At 45.2% G+C, this 20,819-nt stretch overlaps 1 protein-coding gene across 2 annotated transcripts in view; it reads left to right on the forward strand.

The window, feature by feature from the left end:
• The first annotated feature begins 1,439 nt into the window (after nt 1-1,439).
• Nucleotides 1,440-20,819, forward strand: part of Kcns3 (potassium voltage-gated channel modifier subfamily S member 3) — a 34,992-nt gene continuing 15,612 nt past the window's right edge. The window contains exons 1-2 of one of the 2 annotated variants that reach the window (XM_042680771.1): nt 1,440-1,520; nt 14,986-15,086. The gene's annotated coding sequence lies outside the window, so the exon portion shown is untranslated. Of the gene's footprint in view, nt 1,521-14,985; nt 15,087-20,156; nt 20,257-20,819 lie in introns of those variants that run through there. The other variant, XM_042680772.1, reaches the window with a different exon arrangement.

A 20,819-nucleotide genomic window follows, 5' to 3' on the forward strand; every position in this document is an offset into this window, starting at 1 on the left:
TTTGAATCTTTTATTGGAGCAGGGGCATGGAGGGAAACAAAAGTTCGAGATATTGTAGACAGAGTCCAAAACATGCCCTGCACCACCCACATCCCTACTTCTCTTGCACGAGTTGGCTAAGCGCTGGCAGGCAGTGGTCTCTTCCTCTCCCTCCAACTAGGAGCAATTGGAAAACTCATAGACGCTCAGGGTCAGTCAGTCCTTGTACCAGCTCAGGAAGTTTGTCTGTTCTTTTCTGTACATCCCTTTGCCCTTAGACTTAGGTATGTGGGGTCTTGTTTGAGTGGTTAGCAGGTGCTGTGTTGGGGCCCTGGGCTGGCAGGGGCGAGGCGATAGCTAGCACAATGGATGATATCAAGTGGAACCCACGGAACATTAGGCGCATACAGCTCAGAGCAGCTGGCTCTGAGGATTTACTGCATGTCTGCACAACTCGAAAAAATCTGCAGTTTGGGGGCGGGAGGGGGAGAGAGGAGTTGGTCCGCAAGCATCCCATTCCTCTTCCGGGGATGTTGGCTGAGTGTGCGTGTGTATGTGTGTGAGTGTGTGTGTGTGTGTGTGTGTGCGTGCGCGCGCGCGCGCGTGCTTTTGCAGACCAGCCAGCGATGCCTTCTGGACTCTATATTACCTTCGCTGATCTCCTTGTTGGTCTTCCTGTGCCCGCGTTTCATTTATCTTTTCAGGAAGGGGACTCGATCTGTGTCCCCTTCTAAATATGAGGTGCCTGTGCCGGGGCGCGTGTGTCCTTGCCTTCTCTTCTGCGTTGGTAAGTTGAGGAATGGAATAATAGCTGTCTCGTAGGCAAGCTGCAGGCAGCGGGTGGCGGAAAACATGGGCAGATCTGGGGCAGGATCCTCCTTCCCTCTTACTTTGAAAAACAAATTGGGGGGCTTTGGGACTTCCAAAGAAAGACCTCAGCAGGTCTGCCAAGTGTTGCTTGGGCTGCAACTTTCCAGAGGCATTTGCAAGCATTTGCAAGGAGCCCCTGGGGAAGTCTTTCTCCCCTCCCCCATTCCCTCCCCCCCCCCCCCCCAACGCAAGGATGCTTTGGGTTCCTCTGGGCGCAGGTGCGAGGCAGCCCAGGCGCCTCAGGACCGACGGCTCCTGGTTTGACCTGCACTTGAGTCTGGACAGAGAGCGCGCGTCCCAGTCAGGCCGGGGCTCGATCCAGCCCTCTGCCCACCATCGGTCTTGCGATCCCGTACCCCCTTCGTCCTCAGCCATCAGAGCCCTGGGCCAGGGAGACCAGGGCTCCAGGCCGGGTGCCAGGTGGTGGGCGGAGCCGAGAGCCACAGGGGGCGGTGACGGAGCGGCAGCGGGGCCCCGCCCGGCCCCGCCTGCATCTCCAGCCAGGCGGGGACTCTGCCCCGGGGACAACCGGGCTGGGGCCACCGGCTCTCCTCGCCGCTGCGGCGGCAGGTGCTGTTGGGGAGGGGGGGGGGGCGCTGCCAAAGCGGATCCCTGCAGCACCGGAGTGCGGGTGGCGGCGCAGAGGAGAGCGAGCCAGACGCGTCCTGCAGGTACCTGCTAGCGTCCCCGCTTCCCCGTGCGCTGCTTCGGGAGACTTCTCGTGTGACCCCTCAACTTTATTGCATCTTGCTGCCACCTCCCCCTTGACTTTCTGCGGCTCCCTTCCCTGGTGGCTCCGGTGGAGGCTGCAGGATGTGGCAGGTCGTGCGTGGAAAGGGACCGCAAAGGGACTGGACATGGTGTCGCGGGGGCTCCTAGCTCTGGCGCCTTTCGGTCATCGTCCAGTCCCTGGAGCCGGCAGCCGCTGGAGCCTTAGGCTCCGCCTGTTGCTCGAGCTGGGGGACATGGGGGTGTGAGTCCTTTGGGGGAAGATGATCTGCGATCAGCTTTCGGGACAAGAGCTGGGGTGGACGAATGCTTAACGGGGAAAGGTGGCACTTGGCAAAGGTGGCACTGGGGTGGCGGTGACGGGGCCCGGGAGCCTCCTCAGGGCGTTTCCTTGGCTGGGGGAAGCCCTTCCTTCCCTCTCTCTAGAGGAGGCGCTTTCCAGGCAAGTGTAAGTCCTCAGCTGTCTGCTCCGCCTTCCTCTCCCGGTGGTTTCTCTCCTCCCCTCTGCCCCGCAGCCGTGCCACGCTGCCCCCGACAGTTGCAGGGAAGAGCGGGCAGAGCGCACGGGGGGGGGGGGGGGGGTCCTGACCTGGCGCAGCGCTGGGGACAGCCGGCGCGCTGGCTGGCTGGGGGCGGCTCCCGCGGGCGGTCCAGGCCCAGCTGACTGCAGATGTGCCGGGGTGGGTGGGGTGGTGGAGGTGGGCGTGGGCGACTGGGGGTCAGGAAGTTCTCCCACCCCCATCTGCTCTCGGTGGCTGTGTGACCTCCCGAGGCTGGGGGGGGGGGTGGCTGGCGAGAGAGCCAGACTGTCCAGCAGGGGCTGTGGCGAGCCGGGCTGAGCCAGGGCTGGACGTGGTCTTTCGCATTGCAGAGCTCCTGTGCCCCCCCACCCCCCCCCCCCCGTACCCCTCCCGGATCCTCATATTCGGATTTGGGAACGCGCCCTTTGAGTCCTGTCCCCACGGCCTCTTCACCCCCATCTGGAGACAGTGGATGGGGTAATTCAAGAGGCCCCTGGCAAAGGCAGTGAGCAGCAAGGAATTACCTCCACTCTCCAGAATGATGCTAGGTCCTGGTTTGGCGGGGGCAGGGGTTGGGGGCTCCTCCCGAGAGATTCATGTCTCACTTAAGGTGTTAGTTTTTATCTTTCACTTTACCCTGGTGGAGAGAGAGACAGAGACAGAGAGAGACAGAGAGACAGAGACAGAGAGAGACAGAGACAGAGAGAGAGAGGACAGAGACAGACAGACAGACAGATAGAGACAGAGACAGAGACAGACGGACAGAGACAGACACAAAGACACAGAGAGACAGATAGCTGAGGAGACCTAGATCAGGTACCTCCCCTGTCCCTTTTCATATATTTGTTTAAGTGATTTACATATCCATTCATTTAGAACTCTAGAAGTTACACCTAGTGGCCCCCACTTCTTGTATTACTTGCAAATACCAGGGGTAAGCAAGCAGGAAGCAAATATTTTTCCCAGCACCTGCTCCTTGCTGAAGGCCTGGGCCCCAGTGTGTTGATTTGTCTCCATACTGGGGAATGTGGTATTGATATTGGGGTGTACACCTTACCTGGGTGGTGAACTCTTTAAGAACATAGGTTCATGCAGTGTGTGAATTCACTATCAACTCACCACAGGCCTTGGCCAGGGCCAGGGCTGGGGCCAGGATTGTACCGTGGGGCTGCATAGTGGAGATGTGAGGGTTTCCATCTCCAGCTTAATCTGGCTCTTCTTGTCATTCTGACCAGCCTCCTTCCTTCTCCTTTTCAGTTGGTCATTTTATAATTACAAATTGTTCACATTAGGATAAGAAAGATGCTGAAATGCTTAAGGACTCTGGTTCCAAAACAAGTTGTGAATGTTTTAAGGAGACTGACTGGTGGACTCTGGGTCAGCTGGATCTGGTATTTGAGCTGCTGTTGCCTGAGAGTCAAGCTATGCCTTTGCAGAGTGGAGCAAGTTGGAGGTCGGAAGCAGACTTTGCTCTATTGAGAAATGTTAAACAAAATCCAGTGTGTAGAAGTTTGGGTTTGCCAGCAAACCTAACAAAGGTGATACTTGTTTCTCTTCTTCTCCCTTCTCCCCTTCCTTGGAAGAGAAGGATGAGGCCTCTAGCCCTGTCTTGTCTGGGGGTGAATTCTGTTCTTCACTATAATCCTTCACAGATGTGATATCCCTCTGTTCTTTCAGGGCTCCCGATCTTCCCGAGTTTGGCATTTGGGATTGGAAAGGGTGTCAGCTTCAGGAAAGCATGTACTACAGTGTTTCCTTCCTCCTCCTCCTCCTCCTCCTCCTCCTCCTCCTCCTCCTCCTCCTCCTCCTCCTCCTCCTCTACCTCCTCTTCCTCCTCCTCCTTGTCCTTTTCTTTCTCTGTCTCTGTCTTTGTCTATCTGTCTTTCTGTCTCTCTCTTTGCATGCAATATTGGGGTCTAAATTCAGGAGGTTACACTTGCTAGGCAGGTACTCTACCACTTGAGGTAGGCCACAACATTTTTTGCTTTAGTTATTTGTCAAGTAAGGAATTGAGTTCCTGGATTGGCCTGGATTGGTGATCCTCCTATGTAACTGGAAGATTGGATGTAAATCACTACACAGTGTTTATTTGTTGAGAGTGGGTGCATCTCCCTTCCTTTTTGCCTGGGCTTGCCTTCTATTTGATTCTACTGTTCCCTGCCTCCTGAGTAGCAGGGACTATAGATATGAGTCACCTTGCCCCACCTCCCCTCCCTTTGTTTGTTTGTTTGTTTGTGTGTTGGTCCTTGGGCTTGAATTCAGGGCCTGGGCTTGTTCCTGAGCTTCTTTGGCTCAAGCCTAGTGCTCTACCACTTGAACCATAGCACCACATCTGGCCTTTTCTGAGTATACTATTGGAGATAAGAGTCTCACAGACTTCCCTGCCGGGCTGGCTTTGAACCATGGTCCTCAGCTCTCAGGCAGGAGCCACCCTTGCCCAGCTTGTTGACGGCATAGTATACGCCAGATACTCTGTTAGCAACTTTTCTGGGTACAGTTTTATTTAATCTTTTCAGCAACTCAGGAAGTCTGTACTTGTTCTTCACTGTGGTATTGGTGTGGGAACTGGCAGTGTTTAGAGTATCCTGAATTTGAAGGAAGCCAAGTGGATAAGATGGGACTTCATTCTTCCTAGTATCATAGATCCAGGCAGAAGATGGTGTTTTTGTTTTCATTTTTCTTGCCCCTGAGTATCTGTCCTGAATATTTTCCAATATGTAACTTGTGTAAAATATCCATCATGAAGAACAGGCCAGGACCTGGGGACCTGAGTTCTGGCCCTGATAGGTACTTCTTTATGGCCAATTAACATAGACTAGGTTAGACAAGCATCATTATTTCTAGAAAACATGTTTATAAATATAAGAAACCTAGAAAACCATAGACCACTTTGTCCCCAATTGAAACCTATCAAATGTATCAACAACCAGTAACCAACTCGAGTGTTTATTGTGCAAGTGGGATATGCTTGGTGTTATAAGAGCTGAGAGCAGGTGGAATCTGAGGTGTGGTCTTTGTGCTTGACCTTACAGTACATTTGTGGAGTCAAGATTACTCAGCAAAAGGCATGACGGCGCGTAACTCCCAACATAATCACAATTACTGTCACATTTATATAACCTATTGCCTTTTACAGGGATTATCTTAATTTAGGCCTCATAATAAGGGAGCGTGATGAACCACAGGCAAAGGAGAAGGTAGGAAGCCCACATTGCTGATAGAGAAACTGATGCAAAGTGAGCCTTGGACATAACCAAGTGTCTTCAAACATGGAGTCCATGATGACTCAGGTGGCTGAGTCTGAATTTTATCCTGAAGCTGGCTTTTGCACACTGGCCTTGACCATGTAAGGTGCTTAGTACCTGCTAGGGATAGAGAGTAAGTGGGAAAGGAGGAAAAGAATGACTGTTTTGTGTCATTGCCTTATTTTTCCCCCCAGGGACCTGCTGCTATGTGATATATGCAGTGAATCACAGTTCTGGGGAATACAGTAACAATGTTTTGAATGTGTAACCACATGCAGGAGCTGTTTTAGAATTTCCCTCCTTGACCATAATTTCTCCAGATCGTGTTTTGGAGTTTTGAGGTATGTGCACATTACAAAGGTAAACCCTATAATACTCTTAAAAATAATTACTAGACTAGATTGTAGCATCTTTCTTCCTTGGTTAGAAGGATTTTTTTTTTCAGTCCTGCAGAATTTTAGACTAAGGTTTGTTTGGAGGAGATACTGTATAAATATTGTCTTTAATTACACAAGTGTTGAGTGATAAAGGCTTAAAAACTGCTTGCTTTTAGCCAACAATGTTACAATGAAGCAGACCATGTTTACAGCAGCTGGCTTCAGTGGCCTTGCTGAAATTCCGATGGAATGAACTATCTTGCTGTCAGTTGAGCTCTTACTAGATGCGCATCCAAGTTAATGATTGAATTATGTGGTTATACACATTTTTACATGTCTAAATACATACCATCACTCATTCAACTAGTCTTTGAGTATTTATTGGAGGTCTTTCCTGTACAGGAGCAGGAGTGGGTATACTGTGGGAACTAGATATGGCAGGGGAAGATGCAAGGGGTAGGCAGGTATGAGAGGGATGCAAAGCTTAAATGGCGGTAATTATTCTAAGGGACATCATGGGAAAGAATGTCATGGTGGGTACTAGTGTAGATGGAGAGTCAGAGAAGACCTGAAGACATGTCATCTAGGGATGGATAGGAATTCATTAAGGCAAGAGTCAGAGAAAGAATGCCAGGCTGAGGATTCAAGTCAGGAATAAGCACTGAGTATTGAGAAAAGGTTGGAGGAGAAGGGGTGGGGAAGTTTGGGAGGAAGTCGGAGAGTTGATTGGGGCCAGATTATGCTGGGTTTCTTTTTTACCTTTTCTTTCTTTCTTTTTCTTTTTTGGTCAGTCATTGGGCTTGAACTCTGGGCTTGGGTGCTGTCCCTGCACTCTTCAGCTCAAGGCAAGCGCTCTACCACAGTACCACTTCCGATTTTCTAGTGGTTTATTGAAGATAGGAGTCTCACGGACTTTCCTGCCCTGGCTGACTTTGAACTGTGATCCTCAGATCTCAGCCTCCTGAGTAGCTAGTATTACAGGTATGAGCTACCAGTGCCTGGCTCATGCTGGGTTTCTTGGGCCAAGTTTAGGGTCTTATGGTTTATCTTCAGAGAGGTAGAAAGAAATGTATAGATTCGCAGCAGGGAACCTTCAGGCACCTCCAATGTAGTTATTTCTTTCTTGTGGTTTTGCTCCCAGTGGCTGCAGTTAACTCATGGTCAATGGCCACCCCAAAATATTAAATAGGAATTTCAGAAATAAAGAATTCATGGGGTTTAAAGTCAATGTCATTCTCAGCAGCACAATGGAGTCTGCTGGCCCATACATCCATCTCGGGTATGACGTGAATCATGCCTTTATCTAGCGTGTCCATGCTGTATTCACTACCCTCCCTGTACAGAGCAGCTTTCTCAGTTATTGGATCCAGTGTGCAAATAGTACAGTGCTTGTGCTTGAGTGACTCTTATTTAATAGTGGCCTCAAAGTATAAGAAGGGTAACACGTGATTCACCCCTACTAAATAGAGTAAGATATTTTAAGAGACAGAGAATGTGCGGGAGAGAGAGAGAACACATTTACGTAAGTCTTATAACCTGTGTTGTAATTGTACCATTTTGTTATTATTGTTTGTGATATCTACTGTACTTATTCTGTTTGTTTGTTTTTTTTGTCAGTCATGGGGCTTGAACTCTGGGCTTGGGCGCTGTCCCTGCACTCTTCAGCTCAAGGCGAGCACTCTACTGCGTGAACCACAGTGCTACTCCCGGTTTTCTAATGTTTTATTGGAGATAAGAGTCTTACTGATTTTCCTGCCTGGGCTGGCTTTGAACAGTGATCCTCATCTCTCAGCCTTCTGAGTAGCTAGGATTACAGGCGTGAGCCACCGGCGCCCGGCTTACTGTACTTATTCTGGAACACACTCTGCCTGACATTAGTAAGCCCTCTTACTATGTTTTATGTGAATGAGAACAGACCTGGGTATTGGCTCATTATTCTCTCTACTTGCTCTGCTGTCTTTCTCCCAAGCAGGTATCGGGTCAGGTCATGCCCATTGTGCCCTGGCAAATCTGGTGCTGGGAGTGTTGTGTCCTGTATAACTCAGGGTGCCAGCTGGCTTACCCTGAGATTGTCATAGTAAGCACATAACCTGCATATTTAAATCTGTCAATTTTATTTTTTCTTAATGTTTTCCCTGAGTGACTTTTTAGCAACTTAACAAATAAAATAAAATGGACCCTCCCTAAATATCAATTAAACCTAGGTGTTATATATATAGGAAAATACAGTTTCCATAATATGGTATTATTTGCATGTTCAAGCATCTCATGGGAGTCTTGGACCATATGTTCTGGGGATGAGTGTGGCTACATTATACAAGATTACTTCTGAAGACTATGCAGAACAGATGAAGAAGTACAAGCCTAGAATTGAGGAATCTAGCTTGGAGTCCTTTTACTGTGTTTTATGTGAATGAGAGCAGACCTGGGTGTTGGTCCCATCTGTGCTGCAGAGGTGGGACCTGTATCCTAAACAGACTGGGTTGTAAAATGAACAGAAAGGAGAGCATATGGATACAGCTTGGTTATAAAAAGAAGCAGGGTAGAAGGGTGGGTGTGGGGGCAGAATTGTGTCTATACGCTTCTGTGTGGAAGGTGACCCTGGAATATGTTAGCAAATCAGCACAACCACATTGCTGTAGGGTTATCTGGTCCCTGTGCTTTTAGAAAATAGACATTTGAATCCAACTCTCTCTGACTCTGTCTCCAGTTGCTGGGTTGCTCTGAGTATATCAATTTTCTTCTCTGTTTTTTCTATATCCGGTTTATTTTATGATTTTAAAAAACATACAGTCTTTCTCCAAGTACTTTTTGTAGTGGCATCATTTGTATGAGCTAATTTGGATCACTTATAGAAATTGAATTAGAGGAATTGTGAATGGGCATGTAGAAACATTTGCGGTAGGATCTTAGACCTTAACTCCTTGAAATTGCCAACAAACTGCTTTTAAATTGGCTTAATGGACAGACATTAGTAATAAGTTGGATAATGAGTCAACATGGTCCCCTCCAAGGTAAATAGATGATAGACCTACTGAGCAGTCCTGGGCATGGTTAGCTGTCACTTTCTAGACTTCAGAGGAATCTTTCCTTACTCAGTCTTCCTCATTGCAAAGAAATTACTCTGTATCCAGGAATAAAATGGGAAGAGGTCTAAGGGAGGCACACTGGCCTGTCTTCTGAGAACTCACATAGACGAATTTAGAGCTTTAGGGAATGAGAGTGAAATAGGGCCAGAGAACTCGCAGTGATCCCAGCCATCAGTGAAGTCACGTGCTGCCTCAAGGAGACTGCTTTCAGAAATGCTGACTTAGATCCCTGCAAACCGTTAGAGTGTTCAGATGAAAGATTGCCCGCCCACTGAATTTTGGGACTTGAATGTGCTTACATCTTTTTAGTTTCCTTCTTCTGTGGGAGGATTTGGCTTTCCCCAGGCTCTGATTGATGTGGCAAGGTGAACCGAAAAGCATTTCCTGAGGTGGAGTGTGTGTGTGTGTGTGTATGTGTGTGTGTGTGTGTGTGTGTGTGTGTGTGTGTGTAAAATGTGGTTCAGGTTTGTGGTTTGTAATTTGGATAGAGAGGATGACTGCATTCTGGCAAGGGTGTTTCTGAGTTCTCATCTTTGAGGTCAATAAATCATATACCTCTGGCCAGTGTTTTCCTTTGTGGTTTTTTTTTTAACCATCCCAGTTTTTAAAGTATAGTGACTTCAAGAGGCCATTGACATAATGTGTTCTTCCTCCCTCCTCCCCTCACCCCACCCCATGTAAAAAGACTTAACTTAGATTAGAATCAGCTTAACTTCAGCTTCAAATCTTCTCTGTCAAGCTTATCTACTGGGGGCTAAAAGAGCAAAGGAAAATACCATGTGGGACCCTTCCTTCCTTCCTTTCTTTCTTTTTCCTTCCTTCCCTCCTTCCTTCCTTCCTTCCCTCCTTCCCTCCCTCCCTCCATCCCTCCCTCCCTCCATTTCTCCCTCCCTCCCTCCCTCCCTCCTTCCTTCCTTCCTTCCTTCCTTCCTTTCTTTCTTCCTTCCTTCCTTTCTTTCTTTCCTTCTTTCTTTTTTTCTTTTCTTTCCTTTTTCTTTTGTCCATCATGGGGCTTGAACTCAGGGCCTTGGCATTATCCCTGAGCTCTTCTGTTCAAGGCCAGCACTCTACCACTTTGAGCCACAGCATCACTTCTAGTTATTTGGTGCTTAATTGGAGATAAGCATCTCATGGACTTGCCTGCCTGGGCTGGCTTTGAATAGCAATCTGAGCCTCCTGAGTAGCTAGGATTATAGGCATGAGCTACCAGCACCTGGCTGGTGTCTGTCTTTCAAATGATTTTTTCTGTCCAGTCTTCCATCATCCATCTCTCATCCATCCATCTATCCATCCACTCCATCCACCCATCCATCTATCCCATCCACCCATCCATCCACTCATCCTTTGTCTATGTATTTCCTAACATGTTAACAAATGTGCCAATGTCTCCATAGTCTCTTAGCATCTCAAATCCTACAAAGTAAGGTGTCTTGAGACAGGAAAATAGAAGTCTCAAGAAGATTCACTCCAATGCCTGAGAACTTTGTCCTTTAAACCAGTTCTGTCCTGGATCTGATTTCAGACTGAGTGTCACTGCAGGGCATCTTGTTGCTGACAAGCACTGTGTTTTCTTCCCTCAGCTCCTCTAGACATAAATGTTGGCAGTTGTTGCACACTTTACTTCTTCATCCAGCATATTTTACATGGGGTTTGGAAAGGAAAAATATAGACTTCACAGTTATATGATATAGCTCTAAACTCTGATGAGTTAATTGTATTTTACCAGTCATCTCTAGCTACTACATCGACAGAGGTAAGAGCATTCTGCATACAAACCTTTGTCAATTAGCAGGAACAGCTTAGAAACAATTTTCATGCAGACATGGCTAAACGTGAGACTGATTTCCTACTGGGGTAGGTTTATTACTAGCCCAGAAAAACGTATTAGTCACAGTAAGTAGACAGTAGCTGTTTTTCAATGTTGGCAATTGAACACTATGAGCTGTAAGAGGGAGAAATAGGGCAACATCCTGGTCTGTATACACACACACACACACACACACACACACACACACAGACACACAGACACAGACACAGACACACAGACACACACACACACACACCCCTTAAATGACAGCTTAGCTGATTTAGTACAAATAAACCAACTACAGAATACTGTGGTATTTTCCCCCGAGTTTATGTAACAAACAAACAAAAATTTCCCAAACACTGCTTGCATCATTCTATTGGGAGTTAGAAGTTGGTTGAGAGTGGAATTACTTTGAATTATCTTCATTATTCTCACTTCAGTAGGAAGTGAGAACAGTTCTGCAAACCAGGTACAGGAAGTCATAGTTTATATAAAGTTGATCTTTCTTTCCTTATTTATTTCTTTCTCTTTTCTTTTTTTATCATTCTTTCTCTCTTTCTTTCTTTTTCTTTTTTCTTCTTTCCTTTTTTCTACCTGCCTGCCTGCCTGCCTACCTTCCTTCCTTCCTTTCTTTCTTTCTTTCTCTCCTTCCTTCCTTCCTCCCTCCCTCCCTCCCTTCCTTCCTTCTTTCCCCCTCTCCTCTCTTCCTTTTGCGATCCTGGGTCTTAAAGTCAGGGCCTGGGAGCTGTCCCTGAGCTTCCTATTTTATTTTATTTCTTGTTCTTTTTTGCTCCAAGCTAACTCTACCACTTGAGTCACAGCTCCTTTTCTGGCATTTATGGTGGTTTATTGGAGATAAGAGTTTCACCCACTCTCTTGCCTGGGCTGGCTTCGAACCACAATCCTCAGATCTCAGACTCCTGAGTAGCTAGGATTATAGGTGCCCATCTACAAAAGTTGATTTTCAAGCGTGTGTTTCTGTTTACTGTGGGGTGAAGACTTCCTGGTAGCTTGTGGTGGGGAAGCTAGCACCTGCCCAAGGATGACAGGCAGCGCTACCTTCTGAAGCCTGGCCCTGGGCTGTCCGTCCTCTGCAGAGCTGGCTGGAGGATGTGATCCTCTTGGAAGAGCTCTGATGCTTCCTTCCCGCTCCGTTGTACCTCTTACCTCCTCATGTGGAGAACTTGGAGACAGAGAGAGGTAAGTGTGTGAAATGGCATAAAGAAATGAGAGGTGTGAGATTAATTTTGATTAGTCAAATTGAAAAAAATAAAAAAATTGCCTGGGGATCTCATTATTTTATAATTTTTTCATATTCATGAAGTATAAAATGAGTCATGGCAGATAATTCTGGGCAAAACATTAAGAAAGAAAAATCTTCCCAATGGCTTCCAGGAACTGGATCAGGATGTTTAGAAACACAGACACATTTTTCTACCGTCCAAGGAATAGACTAATGCTATATAAGCCATCATATTTATTTTATTATATCTTTCACAAAGTTAAGTAAAACTTGTTTTTTTTTAACTGCATGAAATAAATAAGCCCTGTGGAAAACTTGCTGCAGAAAAAGCCACTTGGCCGTCTGAAAGTTTTGCTGTAAATATGCTGAGGATTTATGGTTTGGCAAAGGCTCTCTGTTTTCTTCTAGCAGCAATAAACACTTTTCTGAAATCCTCTGGAAATACCAGGTGCTCAGCTTGGATATAGAGAAACAATAGCTCGTGTTAACCTTTGCGGTGCCACCCCGCTATTCAGGGCTTGAAATTTGGGTGGAATTGTAATGTTAATAAGAGTGAAGGAAGTTTAATGAATGTTCCTGTTGATAGTACATGCATATATGCCCTTTGGGAGGTAACTTGGATTACACTTCATGATGGCCTGCCTGCCTGCCTGCCTGCCTGCCTTCTTTCCTTCCTTCCTTCCTTCCTTCCTTCCTTCCTTCCTTCCTTCCTTCCTTCCTTCCTTCCTTCCTTCTTTCCTTTCTTTTTCTCCTCTCTCTTTTCCTCCCTCTCTCCCTCCCTTCCTTCTCTCTATCTCTGTCTCTGTCTCTCTCCTTCTCAGTAGTACCAGATTTTTAATTCACAGTCTCACATTCTTGCTCAACTTTTTTACTTACCTCTTGAGCTACATCTCCATCCCTGTATTTTTGCTGGTTAATTGGAGATAAGGGTCTCTTGGTCTTTTCTGTCCAAACTGGTTTTGGACCTAGAGCATCCTTCTGAGTATCTGGGATTACAGCCATAAGCCACTGATAGTTAGCTATATTTGTGTCTTTATAAGAAGAGGAAGGGAGATCTGTACTATGACACTTGTTCTGTCTCCTGTGAGTATGTTATGGTATAGTTTACTGGCTCTCATCAGTCGCTACACCATGCTATTACTTCCAGCCTCTAGAGTTATGAGCTAAAGAAATCTTCTATTCTTTATAAATTATACAGTCACAGATGTTTTCTTAGCAACTGAAAAGAGACTATAACAGTTTAGTCAGGCATTCTCATTTGGGTGTCTCAGAGCTCTCAAGAAAGGCAATCTGGTGTAGAAGATACCTCTTAAGTAGTGCTCACCATTCCATCTTGAGCACAAAAATCATTTTTTTTGATGGGGAGGATGCAGAACATTAGTTTCATTGTATTTTTTGCTAGATATCTACATGTCTGCTGTGAATCAGACTTTACTATCAGTGTGTTGAGAATATTGCTGAGGAATGGGGTTTTGCAAGCACAGAGGAGAAGCAGATTGTGTACATGCATGTGTCTGTACGTTTGTGTGTGTATGCTTGTTGGTAGGCGGTACATTGAAAGTCTCCTGGAAGAACTGACATTTCAAAACTTGAAGTTACTGAGAAGTAAAGGAAAAAAAATATGATTCAAAGGTAAGAGCCTCAGAGCGGTTTAGAAAAGAGAGTGAATGGTGTGTTTGGGGATGGTAACATGGGACAGGGCCTCCTTTCCTGACTCGGGTTAGCGATCTGATCTACTTCATCCTCCCCCCCCCCCCCCCCCCCCCCGCTCAATGTAATCACACTTGAGTATAGGTATGGTTATCTTGTGTTCAGTTTTTAATGTGTTATAGCTATTTGTCTGTCTGTATTTCTGTTTATCTGTCTGTCTGTCTATCCATCTCTCTGTTATTTTCTCTCTCTATCTACCTACCTATCCATCCATCTATCTATTGAATGTAATTATCTATTTACCCATCTGTCTACTTTTCTACCTACCTTTCTAGACAGATTAGGAAACCTCCAGAAGTTTTCATTACTTACCCAAGTCATACTGCTAGGACTAGAGCAGGCTTCCCCCATGGCAGGCTAGTTGTTACAGGAGTGTCCCCTTAGCCATGGATCTGAATTTTAGCCCCACCTCTTCCTGTCTGGCCATGCCGATCAACATATGTGGCTTCATTTTCCTCATTTGCATAATGCAAATCATAATAAGTTTTATCCAGCATCACCCAGCACAACCTAAGGTAATTCAAGCAGTACTTGGCCCAAAGTAAGCACTCTTCAAGATTTTCTAGGAAAATTGTTTTATGACACACACTACCAAGAAGCCTGAATGTGCGCATCAATAGAGGTTAGCCTAAGAAACAGTGTGAATCTTCTGTTATTCCTTAGGGCTTTGTAATGTTTTATGGCTCCTTTCAAGAGCCCATGAATTGACAAGAAGTCATATGTACTGTTCCCATATTCATTTAGGGGTTTAAAGCCGAAGCACAGCTTGTTTCAGAGATAAAAGCATTTTGCATGAAGACAGACAAAAAGCCGCCAGTCACAGTAGCCCCAGTTCCCCGCATGGCCATCACTGGTCTGTGGACTTGCCAACTCTGCCTTTTACCTGGCTTTTTGAGATCTCTGTTTCCTAGAAAACTTTAATATAGTTTAAACTGGAATGGGGAAACAAATAGATGAGGTAAAACACATAAAAAAAGGCATATCTCTGAGTGTATTTTAGGGACTGATAACATTCTTTAGTGAAGCCACGGCTTTGTACATGGGAGACAAGTACTACACTCTTGGGCCATGTTTCTAGGCCTGTTGTACCTATTTTGCTTTTGAAACAAGGTTTAACTGGTCTTGAATTCATGATCTTCCTACCTCTGCCTCTCAAGTAACTGAGGCTCCAGGCATGTGCCACTTGTACCCTGTTCTTTATATAGTCTTTCTACTAGGGAAAAAATATATAGAAACCTCTATTTCTTAGGGCTCTATCCTTGCCAAATGCTACTCTCTCTCTTACTCTTGTTGCTTTATGGTACCAATGTATTTGACTCTGTGTTGCAGTCAGTTGTCTACCTGCTTATTTCTCTCTGTTAATCTCTCAGGACAAAATCTATAATACTGTCTTTTGCTCTCTTGTCATCTAGGATCACCTGTCACAAAGCAGCTGTGAGTGAACAAAAGCAGCTCAGCATTCCTATGCATGAGACAGAAGTGCCTGGCTGAGGATTCCATCCCACACAAGCCCGTATGTCTAGTTCTTCCTTCTCTCCCTCCTGCTCAAGTACCTTCCAGGACTGCTTGGAATCTTTTATTGTTTTTCTATGTAACACTATTGACAAAGTAGTTTTATAACACTTAGCCATTTGAAGAAATTCATGCCATGTTGAGAGGGTCAGAGAAGAAGTTAAAAACTACTCCAAATCCCATCATCCTGAAAGAACACATGTAACAATATGGTGCATATTCTTCAAGGTGTATGTATGTATGTATGTATGTACTTATTTTTGCTGATCCTGGGACTTTTAACTCAGTGTCCTGACATTGTTTCTGAGCCTTTTTGTTCAAAGCTAGTACTCTACTCCACTCACTTCCAACAGCTTTTTTCAGTCTCATCAGTTTTCCTGCCTGGGCTGGCTTTGAACCACAGTTCTAAGATCTCAGCTTCTTCAGTAGCTAGGATGACAGGCACGAGCCACCAGCACCTACCTGCCTTATTTTCCTTATTGTATAAAATGAGACATACTTTGCAAAGATAAAATCATAACATATATCGTATCACAGTTATTTCCTTTTTAAGCACACTGTGGCTGCTTTACAAAGCTCTGTGGGCAGGAGAGCATTCACGGTTATGGGAGTGGTTTAGAGCTCTGTTTGGGTTCACATCACTGGGCTATCACTGTCTGGACACTCAGAGATAGCTGTATTTTCTAGTTTCTAGTGTAGGAGCCCAGGGGGAAGGCATCCCCATATACAAGTTCTGAGAGCCAAGCACCGGTGGCTCATGCCTGTAATCCTAGCTACTCAGGAGGCTGAGATCTGAGGATTGTGATTCAGAGTCAGCCCAGGCAAGAAAGTCTATGAGACTCTTATCCACAATTAACCACTAGAGAACCAGAAATGGCGCTGTGGTAGAGCACTTGCCTTGAGCTGAAGAGCTGAGGGACAGTGCCCAGGCCCAGAGTTCAAGCCCCATGACCAACAACAACAAGAAAGAAGTTCTGAGAGCAGGAACCCCAATGTCTGCATCCAAGAGAGGTTCCCATGCTTACCCCTGCATGTGCCACAGCCACAGGACTCTGCTACAAGTCCATCTCCAGGCTCTTTGCTCATTCCCTTATTAATAAGTATGTAAGTTGCTTTTGATTTTGTACACCTATGAATAATTAATGATACAATGAACATCCTGGTACAGACATCTCTTCGAACCCTTGTTCTAACTTATTTCCTCCCAATTCATTTGGAAATGTGAAACGGTGCCATTTCTTGATATACATTGTTCCAATGTCTTGGAGAAATGTTTCCTTGAACTAGTTTCTCCAGCCATTATCATGGCATGATTACTGTGTTGAACCTGAACCATCCAAAGTAGCTTGCTTTCGGGTCTTGTCTTTATCCTTGTGTCAGTGCAATGATTTAATGCATCAGCCATTCACAACACGAGAGAGAAGGCTGGGGTCTAGTGTCTGGTTCACAGGTGGGCTTGATCTGTCTGCCCATGTACAGCCTACAGTCAGCTTCTGTCTTCAGCTAGTCTCACTACACAGGATGAACTACAAGATGGACAGAACTAGGCTAGCTCTTTGGTGTGGCCAATGGATTGGTGACAAAAGAGCCCTGTCAACACTCAGGAGTGACCTGTGGGAGCACCGTGTGGTGGTTTCTCCTTCGTGGGGCACACCTCCACAGGGCAGGTCCTGGCCTGGTCGCCTCTGCTTTCCTGGCTGCAGTGCCTTGGGGAGATGACTCTGTGGAGCACCTGCTGCTCCTCCCACCTCCAGGGAGGTTGTCTAGAAACACAGCAGGAGAGGAAGGTGGTGTTTAGTTACCCGAGCTTTCCAGCCTTTGAGATTTCTAGAGCTAGTGTTGCATTTACTCATTCTGAATAGTCAAGAGAAGTGTAAGGTAATGTTTGCCTTTCAAATGTAATTTAGAGTCTCGGCTCTTGAAGGCACATACTAGTTTTCACACATAAAATCGGAACTTCTAGAAATTTATTTGTAATTCTTGAATCTATTTCCCCCTCTCAAGGCAGATGGACATGAAAGAAAAAATTGTATGCATTGTAGATTTCTTATATTAACTTAGTTACTGCTTGAAATTTGACAATTTGGAAAAAGTACATAGTTGAGGGATTTTCTTCATAATCCACTGTCAGAGTCAGATGCTGTAACATTCTGATGGCTTCAAGTGATAGGATTAAATATCAATGTAATTTTTCTAGCATAGTCAATCCAATTATGGCAGTCAGGTGGTGATATTTTAATATTATTTAAGCAAAAGATTGAACTGCAATTCTCATTTTAATTAAGTGAGATGGAGGTTGGATGGAATTTCATCTTCCATTATTAGTCCTATGATTTTGTTACTCTCAGATTTGATTGAAAATTGGTTTGTGATTGATGGATAGTGACCTGCTTATATTTTATTTTAATTTTTTTCATTTTTCCTGGGTAAAAGTGCATTTCCACAATATAGGAAGTTTGGCAAGAGTGGAGACGTTCATCAGGAGCAGCACAACTGCAGAAATTTGGCAGTATACATAGACAGCTCCTTTAGCATGTGGCTACAATGTATCTATTTTTGGGGGGGGTCGTCCAGTCATAGGCCTGAGCTCTGGGCCTGGGCGCTGTCCCTCAGCTCTTCAGCTCAAGGCTAGCGCTCTACCACTTGAGCCACAGCGCTACTTCCGGCTTTTTTTTCTTTCTGCTTATGTAGTGCTGAGGAATTGAACCCAGGGCCTCAATCATGCAAAGCAAGCGCTCTACCACTGAGCCACCTTCCCAGCCCTACAATACATCTTAGTATGCAAGACATTTAGAAATTCCTGACAGCTGCTCTTAGAGCAAATCACTTACCTTTACACTTCAAATCACATGAAGAGTGTTTTGGGTTTCAACAAAATGTTAAAGTTGCTTCCATCTTTCCTAATATTTTTAAAGTTTGGTTGTCTGACACCATGATGTGAAATGTCCTAACTGAATCTATATAAGAACAAGTGTTGGAGGAGTGGGGTACCATCTCCAGCCCCATCAGTAGATAAAGTATTAGTTCAATCAGTCATTGCAAACTTTCAAATTTTCAAGCTCCCAAACAGGTGTCTGCAGTCCTTTAACTATATTTGCAGAGCCTGGGTTCTCACCTGGGGATGTGTTTTGTACCCCTCCCCAGGGACAATTGACAGTCTCTGGAGGCAGTATTGGTTGTCATGATACCTTGGCATCTCATGCTACAGTTGGGGATACTGCTAAGTATCTCACACTGCTTAGCACAGTGCCCACAGAAAAAAACATGTTGACAGTGTCAAGGTTGAGGAATATGGGTGTAGAAGTTTGCAAGGTCATGCTGTCTCCAGGGAAGCTGGCGACCCTAATATGAGCCAGAAGCAGCCGTGTCATGTCAAAAACTTTCGGAGATGTTCCAGAACTGACTGAAATCCAGGAGACTTGAAACTCACAGGAAACTAAATCAACCTCCCCCCACACCTCATTCAGCTCCACTGATGTGAGGCCTCAATGGACAGAATAGATGCTCGTGTTGGACATATGTAGCTCGTATGCTTGCCATTGGCAAGCTAAATGGGACTCAGAGCACCCAGAAATGCTGCCTGGAGTCTAGACTCAAAAGAATGGGGAGGCTTTGGGGGTACATGAGGGTGGCTGAGACTCGCTTTTGACACTCTTCATTCCTGAGATGTTCCACCATTGGGTGAGTCACGCTGCATCTTTGTGGTGAGACTCCTCTCCTGTATACTGGTTACCACCTTGTGTCTTTTGCACTTTCTTCCTCTAGTTTCACCCTTGATCAGCTCTCTTTTGTTGTCCCTATTGATTCTTTTCATTAATTTTCTTTTTAGTCTTCTTGGTTTGAGGGAGAGGAACTGGTTCCAAACAATGCGCAAAGCACCACTGGGTGACCAGGATAATTAATATGAAGATTAGTATTAGGACATTGTCCCAAACTGAAGGCAACAATACAATAGTGTTTCAGAATATGGCACTCTCGTGGTAGGGAGATAGAGGATTCTGTGCAGGTAGCAAGGACACAGAGCCCATCCTGCATTGTCACATGGAGTCACTGCTTTGATATCTCAGGCACTGATTTGATCGCTTTGGAAATCAACCTTATACCTGTGGGAATGGTGGAGGGACTGGTTCCCACTCCTACAGACTATCTGCGGCCCCTTTGAATTTTCCTGGATTTAGTTACAAGATGGAACATCAGGTCTCCAGAGGATGAAGCCATATAACGTTCCATTTCATCTTTAGTTTTCTCTCTCAATAATAGAGGCAATCATTTCATACGTGTTTTGAAGGCTGTAGTCAACCCTCGGTGAAATTCAGCCAGGCTGGAAGGAAGCACTAGGATGGTTCAGAGAGGTATTATGAAGAGAGGAATTCTGCAGAAGTTCACTCAATCCTTCAGTGAACTTGATGTGCTTTGCCAGCATCCTGCTGAATCACTCAGCAGAGTCAGAAACCTGCTAAGAGGTAAATCATAACCAATCCTCGCTTCTTTGACCAAGTCACCTCTACTCACATTGGCAGGAACTCAAAGAACTAGAAACTTTGAGTGAGATTGTCAAGCAGGGAGCAGGGAATAGGTTAGAGGTACATGTTTTCTTTTCACACAGATCCTGATGCTTCGGTCACGTTCTACCCACCTCGCTTAACTCCCCATTGACCTTCTTTCTACAAGGGCTAAAAGGAATGTTGATGTTCACAGTAAATGAAGTCACACAGACTCATCTAGTTTTAGTCTTGGCTCTGGTCCTCCTTAGATATGGAACTTCAGACACATAGCTTCTTTGAACCTCAATGTCTCACCTATGAAATGGGAATAATAATGTGTAGTATGTTCATTGCTTGCAGGTGGAGGAGGTGTGAGTAAATATCTCATCAATGTACCTGGCATATTGTGGGAATTCAGAGAATACTAGTTATCACTTGGTGTGGAGGAAAATCACACCAAAAATCGGAATGCTTTTACAGGGGGCGTGAATGAATTCACAGTAAGAACTCATGACTGGTCTTACATGCCTTTTGAAAATCCAGGTTTACAATCTTTTTCTTTTTAGTAGGAATCATGGTGACAGAAAATGGACCAAGCACAGGAATTCTGAATTTTGGTGGCAGGAAGAGTGAAAAGGACAGCTAAGTTGTCATTCATTCGTGAGACATTGCCTGAAGGCTCCCGAGGTACCAGTTTCTATTAAATAAAAGGATGCACTTGGCAACCTCACCCTGTGTCCCTGAGACAGACTTGACCTTTCTGTGGAGAGACAGTGCTTGGAGATTCTTGAAATGCTGAATAGTCTAAGCACCTTGTGATTTTCTTCCATCCTTTATTAATACACTGTTATCAAAGCTGTTTGGAGTTAATTAATTATCTTCCAGACAAATTAATCTTACCTTCTCTTGAAAGGTGCTATAGTTGGAAAGGCATCTGACAAGAAAGACTATATGTGTGCACTGTAGATTCTTTTTTATAAAGGCTCAGCAGCATTTCTGGTTCATTGCAATGCAAATATTTAAGGCTGACCCAATCATGCTACTGGGAGACTGTGAAGGGAGAGAAGATGGAGGAGGAGGAGGAGGAAGAGGAAAGAGGAGGAAGGAAAGGATCAAGAAGTGGGAAGGAGAAGATTTTTTTATCTCTTGAATTGCTATTATTTATTCCTGTTGAGAATTCTCTGCCATCTCTACCAAGAGTTCTGTCTGTGAATTGAGTTTGGGTAGATCTGTGTGTGCTTCTAAGTCTT

The sequence above is a fragment of the Dipodomys spectabilis genome, unplaced genomic scaffold (assembly GCF_019054845.1).
Source record: "Dipodomys spectabilis isolate Male_0828 unplaced genomic scaffold, ASM1905484v1 ptg000066l, whole genome shotgun sequence".
In the NCBI taxonomy this organism is placed as follows: Eukaryota; Metazoa; Chordata; class Mammalia; order Rodentia; family Heteromyidae; genus Dipodomys; species Dipodomys spectabilis.